The following is a 20797-nucleotide window of genomic DNA, read 5'->3' on the forward strand; positions in this document are numbered from 1 at the left end:
CTACGACTCTTTACAAGTATAAACTATATTTTCACCTAACTTCATTTTACGTGTGTATTTTACGTGTACAGGTAGTGTAACTTTGAACCCCTACGTTTCGGAAACCGATAAAGATATCAAGAAAATTTTTAAGACTGTTAGACATCGCGATCATAGGAATATATCGTAAAAATTTCAGCCATTTGCTATGGATAGCCGTCTTGGAATCCGCTCTTTGGTTCTGGTACCCAAAAACCATGTTTTCGGAGTGTTTTTCGATAACGGATAAAGATTTCTGAAAACGGGAAGATGGCGCTTATAGATAAATGACGTTAAAATTTGAGCAATTTGCTGCGATTAATTATATTATACTGAAACCGAAGAATGGTGACAACGTGAAGAAAGTTTTTTCGGATTTTCTGAGGAACCGCCCATGAACTAGGTGGAGCCTCCTTAATCCCCTATGGCTCCTTAATCCCCTACATTTCATGCTAAAAGATCCAGCTGATTTGCTCCACTAGCCTAATCGGGACGAAGTGTATAATATTCAAAAGTTGACCGTGTACTGCTGGATAGTTATATAAGACGAATCTTCTGATAGGTGCACAAACGGTCGCTAGCCCATGGACTATCCGAAACACTTGAACCTACCTTTCTATCACCAACAGAACCCGAGGTATGAGCCCCGAAAAAATCCCATTTTTCTTCGTGCCGTTTTGGAACGTATTGGTAGAACATGCTATCGCGTGTGTACCGGTGTCCTGTGCTCTGGACATTTACTTAGAACTCACGTTTACGAACTCTACTGTCACATTTTTAATAATCTTGGTTACACCACCTTACGATGGTCAAGATAAATTAAGTCGGATATCAACAGTTTACATTTTTTGATGATGATGAGTTGGGGACTCTATATAACTTTGATTGTAATTGTAAGCCTGCTTTCATTCCCATGTACCACATTATTGTAGAGAAAAGATGTAACGCAACTTCAAGATGTTTCGAAAACAACTGTTCCAAGAGGCTATCCTACTCATAAGATAGTCTTTCTTATAGCGATGTCCGCAAGAGATATTTCGCTTAGAAACCGTGGTTCAAGACGTAGCTGTTACTCTGCAGACAACGTGGAAAGATTTTGGCAGCAGCTTACCCTGTTATGCTACAAAAATAACGAAACAATGTCGAACCAGAGCCTATTTGGTGTAAGAACATTTAAAGGTTTAGTCACTCTTATACAGCGGCAAATCTGTTTTGATATCCAATTCGATTACATGAAGAGAAATGCAGACATTGTCCGCGTCGTTCATAACAGGAGGGGTTACCTGGTGAGGGACAGACCCAAACACATCACGCACTTACGCCAAAGTGAGTACTGACACGTTAGAAATATCCTGATTATTTTTTTTTTCTTCCAATTAGTGTAACTGGCGTCATGGGAAGTCAGAGTGGAAGGCAGGGAGGGGTGAGTGGGATAAGAAGCGTCGGCTTGGACCCCGCACTGCTTACGAAGCAGGGGGCGATGGTCCATGATTGCAATTGGAGGGTGCTGGCGCTGCAGTCCGGGCTGTGCATTAATTTACGAGTCATGACGCTGCGGATGCTCCCCGAATATCACCCTCTGTGTGTCTTTCACGGGAGTACCTTGGAGATCTCCAGTGGAAGGAAGGGTTAAACTTTCCTCCTACGACATGGTCATTAGCAACTCATTAAGTAATTTTTACTGGACTCGCATTCGGGAGGACGACGGTTCAATCCCGCGTCCGGCCACCCTGATTTAGATTTCCCGTGATTTCCCTAAATCGCTCCAGGAAAATGCCGGGATGGTTCCTTTGAAAGGGCACGATGAGGCCGATGACCTCGCTGTCTGGTCTCCTCCCCCAAACAACCCAACCCCCCCCCCCCAATTAGGTAATTTTGAGGAAGGAAATCAGTCGTGCTCTTTGGAAGGAACTATCCCTGCATCTGAGTTAAGCGACTTGCGGTAATCGCAGGATTCTAATGTAACTAGGCCTGAAAACTGTTTATGCCTGGCTATGGTGTGGTCCACTTATTGCGCCTAGGAAAACACTAAATGCAGAAGGATATGACCACATCTTACAGCTTTGTCTACGGTGTACAGTATAGGAACTCTTCAGAGACCCTGTCATAAAGCAGCATTCCTGAAATGGACTGCCCTGCCCTGCCCACTGTCCAGAACTGAACCCACTGGAACACCTTTGGGATGAACTGGAACGTCGACTACGCTCCAGAATCCAGTTTGGATCCAACATGTTGAGGAACAACTGGCTGCCATTCCTTCACAGACATTCTGAAACCTCAGCGACAGTGTCCCCAGAATGGCCAGTAATATGTGTCTGGACAGTTTTGCTCCGGTACTGATCGTATGCTGATGTCTTGCCATTTTGTCGATTCTTGCGAATGAATCACCAAGCACAATTTAACGTGTTCGACACATACATATTGTTGCGGCGCCTCTCGTACAGTCCACTGCAGCCACAACATCCGACACGGCGAAATCCGCTGGAGCGGGCAACGCAGCTGCCCCGGCGGCCAGCATCCTTGGCGTTGCCCAACGCCGGCCAGTTATCGCCGTGGCGTTTGTCAATAGGAGCGCAACACTTTGTTTCATGGCGGGGCCGGTCTGGCAGCGCACGCCGTGGGCGGACCGCCCCTGCGCGCTCGCACAGCTGCTGCCGCTGCTGCCCTGCAGTGAAACCCTGTCGCTGTACCTACGCGTATATCTAAAGAGGATCTGCGCATGCCCCTCACTGTGTTTCTAGTTTACTCGGCTCATATGATAAAACTGCCACTTACAGAATAAATTTTCATCCTCCAGCCGATCGTGCAACCGTCTTAAGACGGAAACGCGGAAATACGTCGTTCATCATCGTTTGCTGAGACACCACAGAAAAGGAGGTAGATATGGTAAGTGTAAAGACCGAGGCACAGTTTCTGTTCTACCATCTACGTTTGCATGTCAGGGGTGAGACTACGCTATGTAGGCTTCTTATTTACACTATTTCACCTTTTATTGAGAAAAGTTTCACTAAATATCTCAAACGTTTACTGATATACGCCTATGTACAAGATATCTCCACACTGCCGTACGAATACGTACAAGATATCTCCGTACCTTTTAAGTAATGGTTCAAATGGCTCTGAGCACTATGGGACTTAACTTCTGAGGTCATCAGTCCCCTAGAACTTAGAACTACTTAAACCTAACCAACCTAAAGACATCACACACATCCATGCCCGAGGCAGGATTCGAAACTGCGACCTTAGCGGTCGCGCGGTTCCAAACTGTAGCGCCTAGAACCGCTCGGCCACCCCAGCCGGCCCTTTTAAGTACTTCGGCGGAAAAGAGCCGGGTACTTCATACATTCGTACAGAAAATGTATTGACCACGCAGATAATTATTACTACCTTTGTGTCTACCACTTGTCGAAAACTTTGTTTCGGTATGTTAAACCATTTATGGGACATGTATAAGTACACTGCATATACCACATCAAAAAAATTGAAAGAAAAATTTTATTTATTTTATTTGCCTTTATTCAACCATGCTCTCACTATGAAACGGAATTTGTCAAGGTAATACAATGCCGATCAATACGCTAAAATATAACACATAGCATACGTAACATGCTTTAAGAGGAGGGGACTGGTAACCTACGGGGATAGAACAGTTTCCGATCTTTGCTTTAGCGATCCAGGGAAACCACGTAAAACCCAAACGGTATTAAACTATAGGAATTCGAGTTCAGTCTATCATGCAAACAACTGTTTTTAAATGCCCAAAACATGCTTCGGCAACTTTGTGGTGTATTCAGCGGGTACTGTTATTCAATTACATAAAATGCAAATATATTTTAACTAATAATCATTGCCGGCCCGGGTGGCCGAGCGGTTCTAGGCGCTTCAGTCTGTAACCGCGTGACCGCTATGGTCGCAGGTTCGAATCGTGCCTCGGGCATGGATGTGTGTGATGCCCTTAGGCTAGTTAGGTTCAATTAGTTCTAAGTTCTAGGGGACTTCTGACCTCAGAAGTTAAATCCCATAGTGCTCAGAGCCATTTGAACCATAATAATCATTCTAATGAAATTAAGCCTGAAAACAGTTTTTTTCCTGTTGCGTTTATTACCTTGTTTTCTAGAATGCTGTGTTCTGTAGGATTTTCATAATTTATAGCTTGCCATCTGGACTTAAATTATATTAATATAAGTTTGATTAGCGAGTTAACAAAACACTATCAATAAACCATCTATAAACCTCATTTTCTTGTCCGGAAATATTTCACGACTAAGCTAGTGATTACTTACAAAAACAACTGCCAGTAACTCCAAAATATAGCTTTCCGACTACTTGCAAAAATTAGTCTGCTGGGACGGCTAATGGCATATCATCAAAACTAAACGAAGAAAAATATTAATAACTTTAGACTAAGTCTATGCAGCTACAGAAATTATTGTATGTTTATCTTGAAATACAATCTCCATCGCGTTTATTTTAATATTAAGTTGTCAGCGCTTTCGGTCAGTAGATCACCATCAGACCACAATTAAAGATAAAAAAAGGGTCAAAAGATTAAGTAACAGCACAATAGCGGCATAAGGGAATAAAAATTAAAAGGAAGTTGAATACATTTTACAGTTAAGGTAGCGGGGACGTGGGCTCCGAAGTAGTACCGAATGGCATCAGTCACATGCTAAACAGCAGAGACCGTGTAAGTAAACAGCAGACGTCTGGTAATTACAACGGCCGCTTCACATCCTCTTTGCCTCATACGGAAGGTAGTATGATGTCTCCATTACAAATAAAAATGGTTCAAATGGCTCTGAGCACTATGGGACTTAACTGCTGAGGTCATCAGTTCCCTAGAAATTAGAACTACTTAAACCTAACTAACCTAAGGACATCACACACATCCATGCCCGAGGCAGGATTCGAACCTGCGACCGTAGCGGTCGCGCAGTTCTAGACTGTAGCGCCTAGAACCGCTCAGCCACTCCGGCCGGCTACAAATAACAGAGCAAACAAAGATAATAATAAAAAGAACAAATAAACGGAGAAAACAGCAAACCACTCTTTATATTAGCAAACATCTTTCAGAGAAAATTACTTAAAACAAGTTCCGCAATACAAGAGTGGCGTTTTGTTTAATAGTTTTAGAGAAAAAATACAACTGGCAATCGATGCACCTAGAAGTTCAGATACCACGATGCGGTCATGACCTTAGTGCAGCAGTCATAGCGACACATTATCAACAATAATGAAGTAGCTGTTAACATCACACTAGCTGCCATAGTATCGCGAACAAAATCAGTACGTTGTAGACACCTATTCATTTCCAACTATAGTTCCAAACGATTGGATGTAATTATACGCAATGTCAGAGACGGAGGCTATAAGTTCCTCTTGAAGATAATTCTACACAGCGAAGATAACTAGTGATAATTATTTTAAAAAAGGACAACACCCATGAAGCAGACTCTTTACTGAATGTATACGCATTTGTACGGTGTAATGATGCCAGATCTTTTTCGTTTACTGGGACATCAATGGTTGAACAGTCCACTCAATCTTTACTATGTCTTTCAGACGCTGAACTGACAGACTAGATACGAAATCGCCTAGATGGTAAGGGTAAAACGAAGGACCCGCAAAATTACAGACCAGTATTCTTAAAATCGGTTTGCTGCAGAATTGTAGAACATAATCTCAGTTCGAATGTAATAAATTTCCTTGAGACGGACGTACCTTATCCACAAATTAGCACGGATTTTTTCTTACAAGATATGTTGCGAACGATGGATGATGGGAAACAGGCAGATTCTATATTACTATATTTTAGGAAAGCCCTTGAGACGGTGCCCCGTAGCAGACTTAACGGAAGAACTAGCATACGGATTAGTTCGCAGATATGTGAGTGGAACAGAATCGAATACGTTGTTCTCGACGGCGACTGTTCATCATATTAAAGGGTATGTATCGTCAGGAGTGGCGCAGGGACGTGTGATACGTTCGCTACTATTCTCTATACACACAAATGATTTGACGGACAGGGTGGGCAGCGATCTGTGGTTGTTTCCTGATGATAGTGTGGCAGTGGCGTACGGTAAGGTGTCGAAGTTGAGTTACTATAGGAGGATACAAGACGACTTAGAAAAAATTTATAGTTGGTGTGATGAATGGCAGCAACTGTAAATGGAGATAAACGTAGGTTTAATGACGATGAGTAGGAAAAACAATCCTGCAATTTTCGAATACAGCACTGGTAGTACGCTGCTTGACACGGAAACATCGATTATGTATCTAAGCATAAGATTGCAAAGCTGTATGGAACCAGCACCTACGGACAGTAGTAGGGGTGTAGTATGGTCGACTTCGGTTTAATAAGAGGATTTTTTAGGAAAATGAGATCTTCTACGAGGGGTGTTCAATAAGTAGTGCATTTTTGTGGCGACGAACACACTAAAGTCGTTTCTTTAATTTTCTGAAGGCAGCGGAAGCACTTCAGAGTTGATCGTTGCACCGTGAGGGAGGAGATCAAACAGAATAACCACTTCAGAGTTCCAGTCCAACTGCGCAGCGAGGTGTTTGATTGTGATCCGTCGATCACCTCGAATGAGAGTGTCCGCACGTTCCAACATTGCAGGAGTCACAGCTGTCTGCGGCCGGGGTGCACGTGGGAGATCGGACAGGTTTGAGCGATCCTGTTACGATTATGACAGACGCCTCGTCCAACGACTTACCGTGGTTTTGTTCACTGCCAGGTCTCCGTACTGTAAGCGCCTTTGAATATCTGCGATACTCTTGTTTTCCGCCAAAAGAAACTCAATGACAGCTCTCTGCTTGGAAAGACGTCCGATATAAACACCACTTTGAAGCATACGTATAGCACTGCCACCTATCGGAACTTCTTGAAAATATATGAGCTGAAGCGAGACTATTCCATGACGTCCCACAATAAATTTCGCATTTTTTCAACCGAAATTGGCCCAGAAAAAAAGTGTGATGCATTACGTATTGAACGCCCCTCATGTAAAGGAGACTGCTTACAGAATAGCAGTGCGACCCACTCTTGAGTACTTGGGATCTCCACAAGGTCGTATTAAAAGAAGACATCGAAGCAGTTCAGAGGCTAGCCGCTAGATTTGTAGCGGTAGATTCGATAAAATTGTGAATAAGCGGAGATGCTTCGTGAACTCTATTAGGAATTTCTAGAGGAAACCAGTCTTGAGAAAATTTCGAGAACCAGCATCTGAAGCTCACTGCAGAACTATTCTACTGCCGCCACCGCACGTTTAACATAAGGATAACAAAGGTAAGACAAATTAGGGCTCGTATGGAGAGACGTGGACAGTAGTTTTTCCGCACTGAATTTGGGAGTGGAACAAGAAAGGAAACCACTAATAGTAATACAAGATACACTCCGGCACGTGGCCGGCCGCGGTGGCCGAGCGGTTCTAGGCGCTACAGTACGGAACCGCGCGACTGCTACGGTCGCAGGTTCGAATCCTGCCTCGGGCATGGATGTGTGTGAGGTCCTTAGGTTAGTTATGTGTAAGTAGTTCTAAGTTCTAGGGGACTGATGACCTCAGATGTTAAGTCCCATAGTGCTAAAAGCCATTTGAACCACTTTTGAACTCCGGCACGCACCACACGGTTGCTTGTGGAGTATGTACATAGATGTAGATAGTTATGAAAGATTATCTACAGCTGCTGCATTCAAACGGGGTTGCCACATTACTATCTGCGTTAGATATTTATTTCCACATTGCCCATGTAGTTACACTACTGGCCATTAAAATTGCTACACCACGAAAATGGCGCGATAAGGACGAGAAATTTAACCGACGGGAAGAAGAAGCTGTGATATGCAAATGATTAGCTTTTAAGAGCATTCACACAAGGTTGGCGCCGGTGGCGACACCTACAACGTGCTGACATGAGGAAAGTTTCCAACCAAATTCTCATACACAAATAGCAGTTGACCCGCGTTGCCTGGTGAAACGTTGTTGTGATGCCTCGTGTAAGGAGGAGAAATGCGTACCATCACGATTCCGACTTTGATAAATGCCGGATTGTAGCCTATCGCGATTGCGTTTTATCGTATCGCAACATTGCTGCTCGTGTTCATCAAGATCCGATAACTGTTAGCAGAATATGGAATCGTTGGGTTCAGGAGGGTAATACGGAACGCCATGCTGGATCCCAACGACCTCGTATCACTAGCAGTCGATATGACAGGCATCCTATCCGCATGGCTGTAACGGATCGTGCAGCCACGTCTCGTTCCCTGAGTCAACAGATGGGGACGTATGCAAGACAACAAACATCTGCACGAACAAGTTCGTCGACGTTTGCAGCAGCATGGGCTATCAGGTCGGAGACTATGGCTGCGGTTACCCTTGACGCTGCATCGCAGACAGGAGCGCCTGCGATGGTGTACTCAACGACGAACCTGGGTGCACGAATGGCAAAACGTCATTTTTTCGGATGAATCCAAGTTCTGTTTGCAGCATCATGGTGGTCGCATCCGTGTTTGGCGACATCGAGGTGAGCGCACATTGGAAGCGTGTATTCGTCATCGCCATACCGGCGTATCACCCGGCGTGATGGTATGGGGTACCATTGGTTACACGTATCGGTCACCTCTTGTTCGCATTGACGGCACTTCGAACAGTGCACGTTACGTTTTAGATGTGTTACGACCCGTGGCTCTACCCTTCATTCGATCCCTGCGAAACCCTATATTTCAGCAGGATAATGTACGACCGCATGTTACAGGTTCTGTACGAGCCTTTCTGGATACAGAAAATGTTCGACTGCTGGCCTGGCCAGCACATTCTCCAGATCTCTCACCAATTGAAAACGTCTGGTCAATGGTGGCCGAGCAACTGGCTCGTCACAATACGCCAGTCATCACTCTTGATGAACTATGGTATCATGTTGAAGCTGCATGGGCAGCTGTACCTCTACACGCCATCCAAGCTCTGTTTGACCCAATGCCCAGTTGTATCACGGCCGTTATTACTGCCAGAGGTGGTTGTTCTGGGTACTGATTTCTCAGGATCTATGCACCCAAATTGCGTGAAAATGTAATCACATGTCAGTTCTAGTACAATATATTTGTCCAATGAATACCCGTTTATTATCTGCATTTCTTCTTGGTGTAGCAATTTTAATGGGCAGTGGTGTATTAAATGGTTCAAATGGCTCTGAGCACTATGGGACTCAACTGCTGTGGTCATAAGTCCCCTAGAACTTAGAACTACTTAAACCTAACTAACCTAAGGACAGCACACAACACCCAGCCATCACGAGGCAGAGAAAATCCCTGACCCCGCCGGGAATCGAACCCGGGCGTGGGAAGCGAGAACGCTACCGCACGACCACGAGATGCGGGCAGTGGTGTATTAAATGCAAAAATTACAGTGGGCTTGCTTGGAAGTGGACTGCGGATATAATTAGCGTGACGTAATACTGGCTGTGTTATGAGTAGAGCACGATGAGCCGCAGCGTTCGCGTGACAGCTGCCCCTGGAATGGAGAATACGCCACACCTGACGTCCTTCCCTACAGCCACGCGACGCGCGAGCCGTCACACGCCCGCCCCACGTACAGTGCAGGGATGCGGTGAGTCAGCGACGCAGCAACCCCTGCTCCAAATGCATTAGCCGCAGCCCTCTGCTTCTGACAAGCGCAAATAATCCTGCCACTAGGGGGCGCCACCCCGATTTCTCATGAATGCACGCAACAAACAAAGCTTTCTAAACGAAGTCAACTAATATAAGCAGCGGAATAAGCAAGCACGCTCAAGCATCCGAATAAACAATCATGTGAAGCAATCTACATATAGCTTAATGTCTGTTGCATTTGTTTGGCGGTAGTCAAATTTCTAATTACGAAACCTGCTAGCACCCTGCGAAGCTACTGCGCCTCTATCACAACCTCCCAACCCCCTTGTTCTTTCCAGTCGTCATTTTAATCGCCTTCCACATCCAGACCGTGAAAACATTCCTGATCTCTACCCATCCTATCAACTACAACCTATTTCAGTAAAATCGTTCTAGGTGTTTGATTAGGTCTTGTGTACAAGGGCGTGCTGAAAACTTATGCCTCCGAGTTTTTTATTCTGTCCTCAATATCGCTTGAGTTAAACCGCTTTGCTGAAGCAGTTTGCTAAACCTCTGGCATCGTGTAACATGGTGATTGTAACGTATGTATGTCGGTGCATGAGAAACAGCATGCTGTAATCGAGTTTCACGAATTAGAAGAGTTCGCCCACACAGCGAAATGTGCAGCAATCCGACGCCTTGGGTTCACTGTCATCAATCATCCTCCAAACACCCGCCACTTGGCCCCATCCGATTTTCATCCGTTCCCAAAACTCAAAAGAATGCGCTCGAGGATTTCACATAAGAAATTCGGTGGCATTACTTTTCAGCACTTCCTCGTAATAAGACTAAGTACTTTCCGACTGCTATTTTATTTTAGTGAAATGAAATTCGGCTGCGAAAGCCAACGCTCTTACACTACAACCTACTCTAGTGCTTTCATTCAAAATAGAGCGCCCCAACTCTTCCTCTCCCTGTAAAACCGGAATCCTGTGAGCCTCGTATCACATTGATCCTTCCTCATACATATCTCACATCCTTTTTCCAAGTCACTTCCTCCATCCCAAGTGCATATATGACCCTCAGTGTTACAAGGAGCCCAGTACATCGTCGTACTGAGAGGTTTCGAGACCACACGCACACACACACACACACACACACACCACCACCACCACCACCACCACCACCACCACCGCCGCCTACACTACCATACGTCATCGAGCTCCAGATTACTATTTTCATTCGTGTAAATGAATTTTATGTACATTTTTATTGATAAGTAGAAGGGCGGCAACATGTGTCCTACTACGGCTGGAATATAAATTACAAGTAAAGGAAACTTCCTTGCAGACTGAAGCTATATACCTAATTGAAACATCAATCTCGGCCTCTCTTGCCTTATGGCCGCAGTACTCGTATGTTGGGGCTATTTATCAGTATTTGTGTTTCAAAATAATTATTTAAGTAAAATAAATTTTTTGATAGGCCTATAACATGGTTTTAAATCAGATCTAAACATATTAAATAATAATATCCTAGCCCCATACAGATTCCTAAATAGGTACAGATAGTTCTGAAAATTTCTGATTTTGAGCTTTGAACAGCTATGAAAATACTTGTAAGATTTATAATGAAAACAAATGGGCGCATGCAATACATAACTGATGCATGAATAATATTATATATTCCATGTTCCCCCACGTTTTTCGGTATAAACGTTACAGATTTTCAGAAATATCTGCATTGTCTAAGGAAATTGTATAGGGCTAGGAGAAATTATTTTATAGTTTTTGTCATATTTAGAAAGATATTAAAATTTAAATTATGTTTAGAAACTTCTTTTCTGCTTTTTAGTGTTGTGCACGTGAAATTTGTCAATGGATTTCAAACATTTTGATGAGATTATGAGAGAGACATGTGTTAAGTTTCAGGGTTATTTCATTGTCTTTTCAGCTGACTGTAACTGAAACAGAATAGTGTTACTCCCACCCACAAATAAAATATCAATCAGTTTAATCGTTATCTTCATAAAAAATAAAACAGAGAAACAAACAAAATTAATTTTGTATGATTTTTACCAGATTTTCGTTTTACTATCGCAAACTATTGTAACTGGAATTTGACAAGGATCGGGAATGACTCAAAGGATCAGTAGAAACTGGTCGACTGGACAGGATCTTTTAACAGCGGTTATCTGAGTACGAACAGGAGGACAACGACAAGAGGGAAATGGACAACAGAGATAGCATGGCAGAGTAAAGAAGTCAAATGGTTCAAATGGCTCTGAGCACTATGGGACTTAACTTCTGAGGTCATCAGTCCCCTAGAACTTAGATCTACTTAAACCTAACTAACCTAAGGACATCACACACATCCATGCCCGAGGCAGGATTCGAACCTGCGACCGTAGCGGTCGCGCGGCTCCAGACTGTAGCGCCTAGAACCGCTCGGCTACCACGGCCGGCCAGTAACGAAGTCCAAACGAGTAATTCAAGAGCGAAAACTCAGGTTTAGTGACATCGAGATCAGGCTAATGGTGTGTAACGAGAATGATATGAGAGCGCAGCGAATACACATCTGAAGGCAGAGTGACAGTGCGGCTAGCTTTATATAGTGCGGCCATGAGTACCGACTGGCCGGCAAGCTGCCCTTGGCCCAGCGGCGCCTCAAGGCCGGCGCTGAAGAGACAATACTATAGTAGGAGTCACAGACAATGGTGGTCGAGTTTAGGCTCGTTCTGCGCACCTACGTCCCGCATTCTCCGACAGCCAATCAGCGTTCAGCTGTGTTCAGGGCGCTCTGCTGTGAATGTCGTACCCAGCGCGAGCATTAAACGTGGCTGTAGCGAGTTATTTAAGGAATGGTTATTCCATTTGTTGCAAGTAGTCGCGGTTGATGCTGGTGATACGCGAAAAATTCTGCGCAAGTAAGTGAGATACATAATTTGCAGGATACTTGCCCACGTCACGCGCAGAGCAGGTGTAAACGCATACCGCAACTGTCGCTTGGAAGCAGCAGCAATGTATTCCGTGTCCGTTTCTCGACGGGCGCGAACACCCTCGTTCGTGGATTAGACTATAGTTCTAAGAATAGGAATAATCAGTCGTCGGCTGTACAGTTATTTATTAAATTAACTTCTTGACCAGTTTCGGCGCCGCGCGGGGTAGCCGTGCGGTCTGGGGCGCCTTGTCAGGGTTCGCGCGGCTGCCCCCGTCGGAGGTTCGAATCCTCCCTCTGGCATGGGTGTGTGTGTTGTCCTTAGCGTAAGTTAGTTTGATTAAGTAGTGTGTAAACATAGGGACTAATGACCTCAGTAGTTTGGTCCCATGGAATTTACCACAAATTTCCATTTCTAGTTTCGGCAAATTAGTTTGCCAACTTCAGAAGATCATACAATTAAGCCCAGATCAGCAAGCAATCGTCAAGCAAATTCTGGACGATAAAGTCATTTGGTATTTTCTTTTCATAAGACTGTTAAGCAGTTAAAAAGTAGCGTAAAAAATTCGAAGACTTGGTGGTCAAAAGAACTTCGTATCATAACCGAAATATTAAAAAGCGACGAGACATGATGAACAGCACCAACAGACTGCCAGATTATGCCATAATCCTGGAGCATACGTATGAGACTGCAGGAAAGGAAAACCAATACCACATTAAAACCGTCGCACAGCTCTATAAGACTATATGTAATAATACGATGATGTTTGGTTTGTGGGGCGCTCGTTCAACTGCAGGGTCATCAGCGCTCGTACAAAGTCCCAATTTTCACACAGCCCAATTTTTGCACACAGTCCAGTCTAACCACTGTCACGAATGATGATGAGTAGGAGGACAACACAAACATCCCAGGGTATAGAAAATCCCCAATCCGGCCAGGAATCGAACCCGGGACCCCGTGATCCAGAGGCAGCAATGCTAGACACTAGACCACGAGCTGCGGACATGTAGTAATACGTCACTACTTTAGGTGACTATTCAGACGAAGAGTAAACCTTTAGGGTGATTCTCAGCAGTTCCGAACGAACTTCTTTCCTTAATTAAGAATAAATGACACAGTTCTACATGAGGAATAGGAGAGTGCCGTTCACCACCACATGAATGCGATCGTACAGCATTTTACAGTTTTGCGGAAGCGGAGTTAGTCCATGGGCAGACAGACGAAAACATCCTGTCTTCTGCAACGGAGCTCAAGCCTCTTGTCTTAGCGGCGGCTAGTACGCCTCAGGCGATATCACCTAGTGTTGCGAGATACCTGCGGTTTCCGGCCTTTTGTTGACAACAGGAATGGTATCTGGTGTACACAGTCTTGTTCTTTCTTTTCCTCGAAACTTCAACTTCACTATGTAGTTAGGAGAAATTGGATAGCTGATGTGTTGGTCCTATAAAAGTGCTCTTACATCTTTTTCGCGCAAAATCTTCACTTACGAGTGGCCGTCAGCAGGTTGGTGTTATTCTGGGTTACCTGCACCAAATTATTCCCCGCTCTTCTGGAAGCAAAACCGTATTTTTCAACATAAGCTCCGCTAAATGTGACGCCCTTACGCCACCTGACTGGGAGGGCGCGTTTGCCCGCATGGTACACTTTACTGGCCGACGTCGGAGCCAACGTCTTGCTGCATCAATAATCTGTTCATCATCCACGTACATCTTGGGGCAAACAGATAGAACTGGGAAGGTGCCTGATCCGTCTGTAGGTTGGATGAGGAAGAAGGGTCCAATGAAGTTTTGGGTCTCCTCACAGGTGCGCAGACTTATCTGAGGCCTTACATTGTCATGGAGAGGGAGAAGTTCGTTTCCATTTTTGCAGCGACCAACACGATGAAGTCGTTTCTTCAGTTTTCTGAGGATTGGACAATACACTTCAGAAATGATCATTGCATATAAGGGAGAACATCAAACAGAATGAAGCGCCTTCAGAGTCCCAGAAGACCGTCGGCTGATGGCGAGTCTTCGAATTTTTTCTTCGGAGGAGAGGTGCCGATGCTCCAGGGAGTGCCGTTTTGTTTCCGGTTCGAAGTGATGAACCCATATTTCATCGCCTCTGACGATGTTCGACAAAAAATCGTCACGATAACCCTCACAACGATCAAGTAATTCCGCACAGAAGGTCCTTCGTTGCTCTTTGTGGTCTTCTGTCAGGTGGCACGAAAAACAGCGAGCACACACCTTTGAGTACCGCAACTGGAAAACGAATGTGTCAGCACTACAGAGACAGCGAGACGTTTGATTGTAACCCGTCGATCACCTCGAATGAGGGTGTCCAACATTAGAAGAGTCACAGCTGAGTGCGACCGGTCGGCAAGCGGGAGATCGGACACGTTTGCGCGACCTTGTGGCGATGATGACAAACGACTCGCCGTGCTTTTGTTCGCTGCCAGGTCTCCATAGACATTCCGCAAGCGACTTTCCGCCAAAAGAAACTCAATGACAACTCTTTGATTGGGGAGCACCTCTGGTACAGGCGCCATTTTGAAGGCTATGTACAGCGCCGCCAACAATCGGAACTTCATGAAACTAAAGGGGCTGAAGCGGGAACAATCTCACGATGCCCCACAGTAAATTCTGATTTTTTTCCTATCGAAACTGGCTGAAAAAACTGTGTTACATTACTTATTGGAACGCCATGCCCGTCGTATTGACGTCTTTTTGGTTCCCGTCTAGGAAGGAGGTCTGTCTTCAAAGACTTAAAATCTGCGGATGATGTCAGCAACCGTTCTCTCTTTTGTGACGAGTCCTATGAGATAAGGATACAGACAGATCATAAAAACGTGATGATTTTAGTAGCAGTTTGTTCTACAAATACAAGGAAGGAAAGAATGAATATTAGGTCTTAATCCCCAGTCAACGATGAGGTCATTAGAGATCGAGTACAAGTCTGGATTAGAGGAAGGAACGAGAAGGAAGTCAACAGTTTCATTTTCAAAGGAACCATTCTCGCAGATGTCTCTATTGCCTTAGGGAAACCATAGTCCGGATGCCTGGGTGCGTTTCCGACTCTCCATCCTCCCGAATGTGGGCCCAGTGTCTCTACGAGTATATAGCAATACAGTGATTGTGATTTGTTGTTTGGACATATACATAAAGACCTAGATATTGTCCATATTGCAAGTCACTGTACTTGTGTCCACTTTTACTGATATTTGTTAGATAACTGGAAGCATCTGTTCGAAACCACAGATTTGTTTTTCTGCGTGATGCTACATCCTTAAATCGAAGATAAAGTACTTTATCTGGTGACTTAATGGCAGTATGAAGTGTTACATTCTTTTTCAACAAATTTTTACACCCGTAGAAAACATAATAGATCTGATCACACTGGAAAAAGAGTTACCCTTTGTTCAATGCGAGTTCATGGCTTAAGCATTCACAACTTTACATCTACGAAATGTGTAAAAACAAAACACTTAATACTACGTTTTGGAAGATATAGTGATCGATGACATTAGTGGAAGACTTATGGACATAAAACTTCCATATACAAAATAAAATAAAACAACAGGCAATTCTCTCGTGCCAGGAAGACTGGAATTAAAGTAAAAAAAAAAAAGTTAAAAGCTATGCAAGTGGACAGCCATTCTTACCGAGATAGTTATGGTTTATAATTTCCAAACTTTCAAGGAGAAAGCGTCTCAATCATGGGTCTTTCCCCGCTCATTTACGTAGAATCGGCTTATTGGAGACAGCCTACTATCAATGCGAAAAAGTAACAACTGGTTATGTAAATCACATCCTGTTTCTGTGCAAGCACTGTGAGAAAGGTAGAGTCAATTTTTTAAAGGAGTTCTCGAGATTTGCTCATTGCCAGTCACTTTGAACTGCCCCTGTTCTTGGAAATGCAACGAGGAGTGTGTAACATGACATAGCCATGTTTATAGCACAAGAAGTCATCACAGTCTATAAATGAATGGTGGCCATTTAACGAATTCACGAATAGAACTAACACGTTTAATACAAACTAGGGTATGCTGAAAAGTAATGGCTCTGAATTTTGTACGTGAACACTCTTGATGCTTTTTAAATAAAACAAACGTTATTAATATTCTACGTCTTCATTCTTCATGTCTACTAATGTATTTGCCGACATAATCACTCTGGCGGTGAACACATTTCATCCAACGAGAGACCAGTTCGTTGATATCGTCACTGATCACTGTAGAATGTCTGTTTTCATTGACGGAGCCACAACCTCTTCTCTGCTCGCACTGCTTCATCGCTATCAAAGTGAAGTCTTCGAAGGTGTTCTTTGAGTTTTGGAAGCAAATGGAAACCGAACGGGCCCAAGTCGGTACTTTGTGGGGGATGATCGACGACAGTCAACCCAAGCCGTCGGTTTGTTGCAGGATGTAGCAGCGCTCGCGTGTGGTATGGCATTGTCATGCTGAAGGAGAGGGTGCTCCATGTGTGGCATAACTTTTCGAATTGGAAAGTCGACCACAGCACGTTTTTCTTTTTCCTTTAAGCACCGACAAAGTTGTGTGACAGACCGGAATGTTACACCCTACAATTTGGAGGCCTCTAGCGGCGAGGGCTGCAAATGTTAATAACGTTTGTTTTATTTAAAATGCTTTACTAGTTTTCACGCAAAAAAATCGAGGCATTCTTCTCCTAGTAGCCTAAGGGTACACGTATAACATTGTCAGTCTGAAGACAAATTTGCGAATGTATGCCCTAAAATGCATGTCCGATGGAGGGCAAATGTTGCCTTACACAAGCTAGTTGTTGATAGTTTCACCTAGTATTGACTCCACCACATATTTGCTTCGTTTTAATACCTTTTACGCATCACTCTAGTATTTTCTTGTTCCTTCTCTGATCATTTCATATACTGCATTAACTAGATAATGTGGATCATTCACTGTTACGGAGTTTTATCATTCTTTTCTTGCAACGGAGTACCGCAGGGTATGAGGGGCCCTCTGCCAGTCACGTTCCTCCAACCACTTCCCGCCTGTGCGAATTCTGGCGTTAGCGCTAACAGAGGGCGCCGATTATGTGCAGCACTGTGTTTTCTTTCATTTGTGGCTCCTTTAGCGATTTGTTTTATAGTTTTTTAATATTATTCTGAAATGGGTCAAATGGCTCTGAGCACTATGGGACTTAACTTCTGAGACTAATGTCCTCAGATGTAAAGTCCCGTAGTGCTCAGAGCCATTTGAACCAACTTAACTTCTGAGGTCATCAGTCCCCTAGAACTTAGAACTACTTAAACCTAACTAACCTAAGGACATCACACACATCCATACCCGAGGCAGGATTCGAACCTGCGACCGTAGCGGTCGCGCGGTTCCAGACTGTAGCGCCTAGAACTGCTCGGCCACTACGGCGGGCTACCCCGTGAATGAAAATCGGAATAAATAATATCCGTTTGTGGTTAGCCTGTATTTATAAAATTCTATCATAAATTACGATTCTCTTCGGTCCTCGTTGGCCCCTCTCGTATATAGGCGTTGGAGACCGCAGCGCCGTATTTTCCTGTTTACATATCCCTGCATTTATATATGCATGCCTACCAGTATCTTTAGCGATTCCTCCTCCTCCTCTCTTGGGAGGTCCCCGGACTCGCACACGCATAGTGAACATTCGCGCGCCGGAGGTCATCGCCATTAGTGTCTCGTGTGTGTGCCTTCGTTTGTGTTTAGTGTTTGTTCGCCGAAACGCCGCCACTGTTCACGTGTACCATCGCCATCATCCCTGTGTTGTGCGCCGTGTCGACTAGTGTCAGTGTTGTTTTCTCGTCAGGCGTGAACGGCTCCGTGTTTTTGGTTTTTTGGTGTCCACATTGTTTTGCCCGCCATTTTTGATTGTATTCTCTGTGTCCCCTCTATTTATTACTTATTGTAAATCTCAAGGCTGAAGAGCGGGGTACTCAGCTGCTGACACCCCGCCTTGTGTAAGGTGATAAAAATTACAATAAAGAAAAAAAAAATATCTTTAGCGCTTCAGTGTACGAGCACCAGGTACGAAGACCGGTGAGCGCCAATGGTAATGTGGACGTCACTCTTTACAAAGAAGACGAAGAAATAGAGAAAGCACGTGGGAGCATTCAAGCTCACACTTCCTTTGAACCTATCTGCAGAGACGGTAGGGTAATATATGGGAAATCAGTGCACTGGACACAGTGTGACAAAGACCAGCTGTCGGCCTGTGGGCTGGAGCGCTCGTTGCCGGTTCTCCCACGCAGGCAGCAGGGCACTTGGCTGTGCATTCCTGTCCCGCTATCCGCTAGCCGGGCAGATGCTGCGCCGCTACGCCTCTCCACGCGCAACAGCTGTGGCCAGCGTAGCCAACAGCGGAGAGCGCGGTGCAGGCGCACTTGCTGGACCGGCAAGACAGTCTTACCGGCAGGCGGTACTGTCCATGGTTACGACACAGCTGTTCCTGCCAGGATTGCTGTACACAATATTCCTTGATGGAAAAGCAGAGGAAAATTGTGAAACTGTAGAAAACCTAATAAGGGGGTAAACCGATATGCGTAATCTGCCTGGGTGACTACAGTGGTGTAGTGGGAGCAAGCTATAACGGAAAAAAGCATGCAAGAAAGTATGTTTAGGGAGTAAAAAGGAATGTAGATATTTTTTTATTAACTTCTGCAAAAGGATCAATTACCAAGAACACACCACAGGAAAATCGTGAGAGAGGAAAAGTCCTTCCGCTGTTTTGTCGAAAACTGACCTTTTGAGACCGTGGCTATGAACTAAATACAAAAAGATTCTTGGAAAGAAAAAACGAAAACCAGCCACTGAAAATAATGCTACCTATTTACACGGATAGTATCATTCCAGTTTCGAACCGACATGTTCATGTTCAGACGGATGTTCATATTTCAATAATATTTGTTGATCACTAAAACAAAGTAAAAACGGTCCAAAGTTGTAAATTTCACATTACCAAAGCTAGCCATAGCAGCACACCATAGAACCACGCTTACAGAAGTACAAACGCGATATCAGCTGTGCGCGGCAGAACATGTCCGTTTAGCGCTCGCATAGATATGACTGTGTCACCATGCAGAGATTTCTGATAGAAAAATGAGAAATGTAAAGGCATCAAGAAAAGATGGAATTCTTGTATAACTTACCAAAGAGTCAGAGAGAAGAAGATAAGTAAATTAATTTGTGTAACAACGTTTATGACAAGAGACAAAATCCTGACAGTTTTAGAGCTACCGGTATGATACTTCATGCGCCCAAAATTACGCTAAGAATGCGTAAATATCTGTCAAATTCAGAAAGATCAAAACGAATAAGAAACTGTGTTCAAGAAAATAGAAATGTGATGTTTATCGTTGATCCGTTTAGAATAATTTTTAAACATATGTTGAGAAAAATACGCGCCTCGTATTCGTGGAACCAGAAGCCCTTTAGAGTGAAATTGATAAGGCTTATTGAGGTCCTGGAGAATATTCGTGTGGACTACCAAGCAAGAATACAAACCAAGTTACAAATGACAAAAAACAAAAACAGAAATTGAACAGACACAACATGGAAATTAATTCCAGAAATGTGTGAGATTCACATTCTGTTTACCACTGACCTAACTGAACATTTATCAGATGGGAGAGGAGTCGAAATAGCCAGAAATAAAATCACGTGGTACGATTGTCTAAAGATGAGAAGATAATCGTTATCAGTCTGAACGAAGTTGAGAACATCTGTGAATAACGTGGTAAGAAAATAAATATTTATATTCAGGCAATGGCAAATAACAAATGACAGAATTAGAAGAGAAACAGTGACGCAGAATGAATGACGTGATAAGGTTGAAACATGGATACTGTGAAGACTACAAGAGCAATGGTTAGAAGGCTTCATGATGTGGACCTGGGAACAAATGTATTGGAAAGACAAAATGAGGAATGAGGAGTTACTAAACGAAGTGAATAAGGAAAGGCATATACCACACTGCTTCAACTGCCGTATTGTTAGTCCTGTGTAGTGTAACAACAGCGAACGGTGAATCCCGTCAAAGGCGCCTAAGGCGGCGACTCGCTTCCGCAAACGTGCGATTAGCATTCTGTCCTCTGCGCTCACGTTCGCAGATTCAAATGCGCCGCGGCGCGCTGTACTTTCTCGGTCGTGAAAAACTGTGGAATGCAATGTCGGACGGTGATGGCATGAGGCGAACAACTGGCCACGCGTGGTTACGACCTCTCATGAGAGATGTGTGCGAAGGCGCACGACTTTCTGAACGAGCAAT

General features: G+C 44.1%; 1 protein-coding gene across 1 annotated transcript in view; it reads right to left on the bottom strand.

Annotated features, from left to right (window-relative positions):
* LOC124594819 (SH2 domain-containing protein 4B-like) overlaps nucleotides 1–20797 on the bottom strand; it is a 639722-nt gene that overhangs the window by 581566 nt on the left and 37359 nt on the right. The window lies entirely within an intron of this gene.

Source organism: Schistocerca americana, chromosome 2 (assembly GCF_021461395.2).
Source record: "Schistocerca americana isolate TAMUIC-IGC-003095 chromosome 2, iqSchAmer2.1, whole genome shotgun sequence".
Taxonomy (NCBI): Eukaryota; Metazoa; Arthropoda; class Insecta; order Orthoptera; family Acrididae; genus Schistocerca; species Schistocerca americana.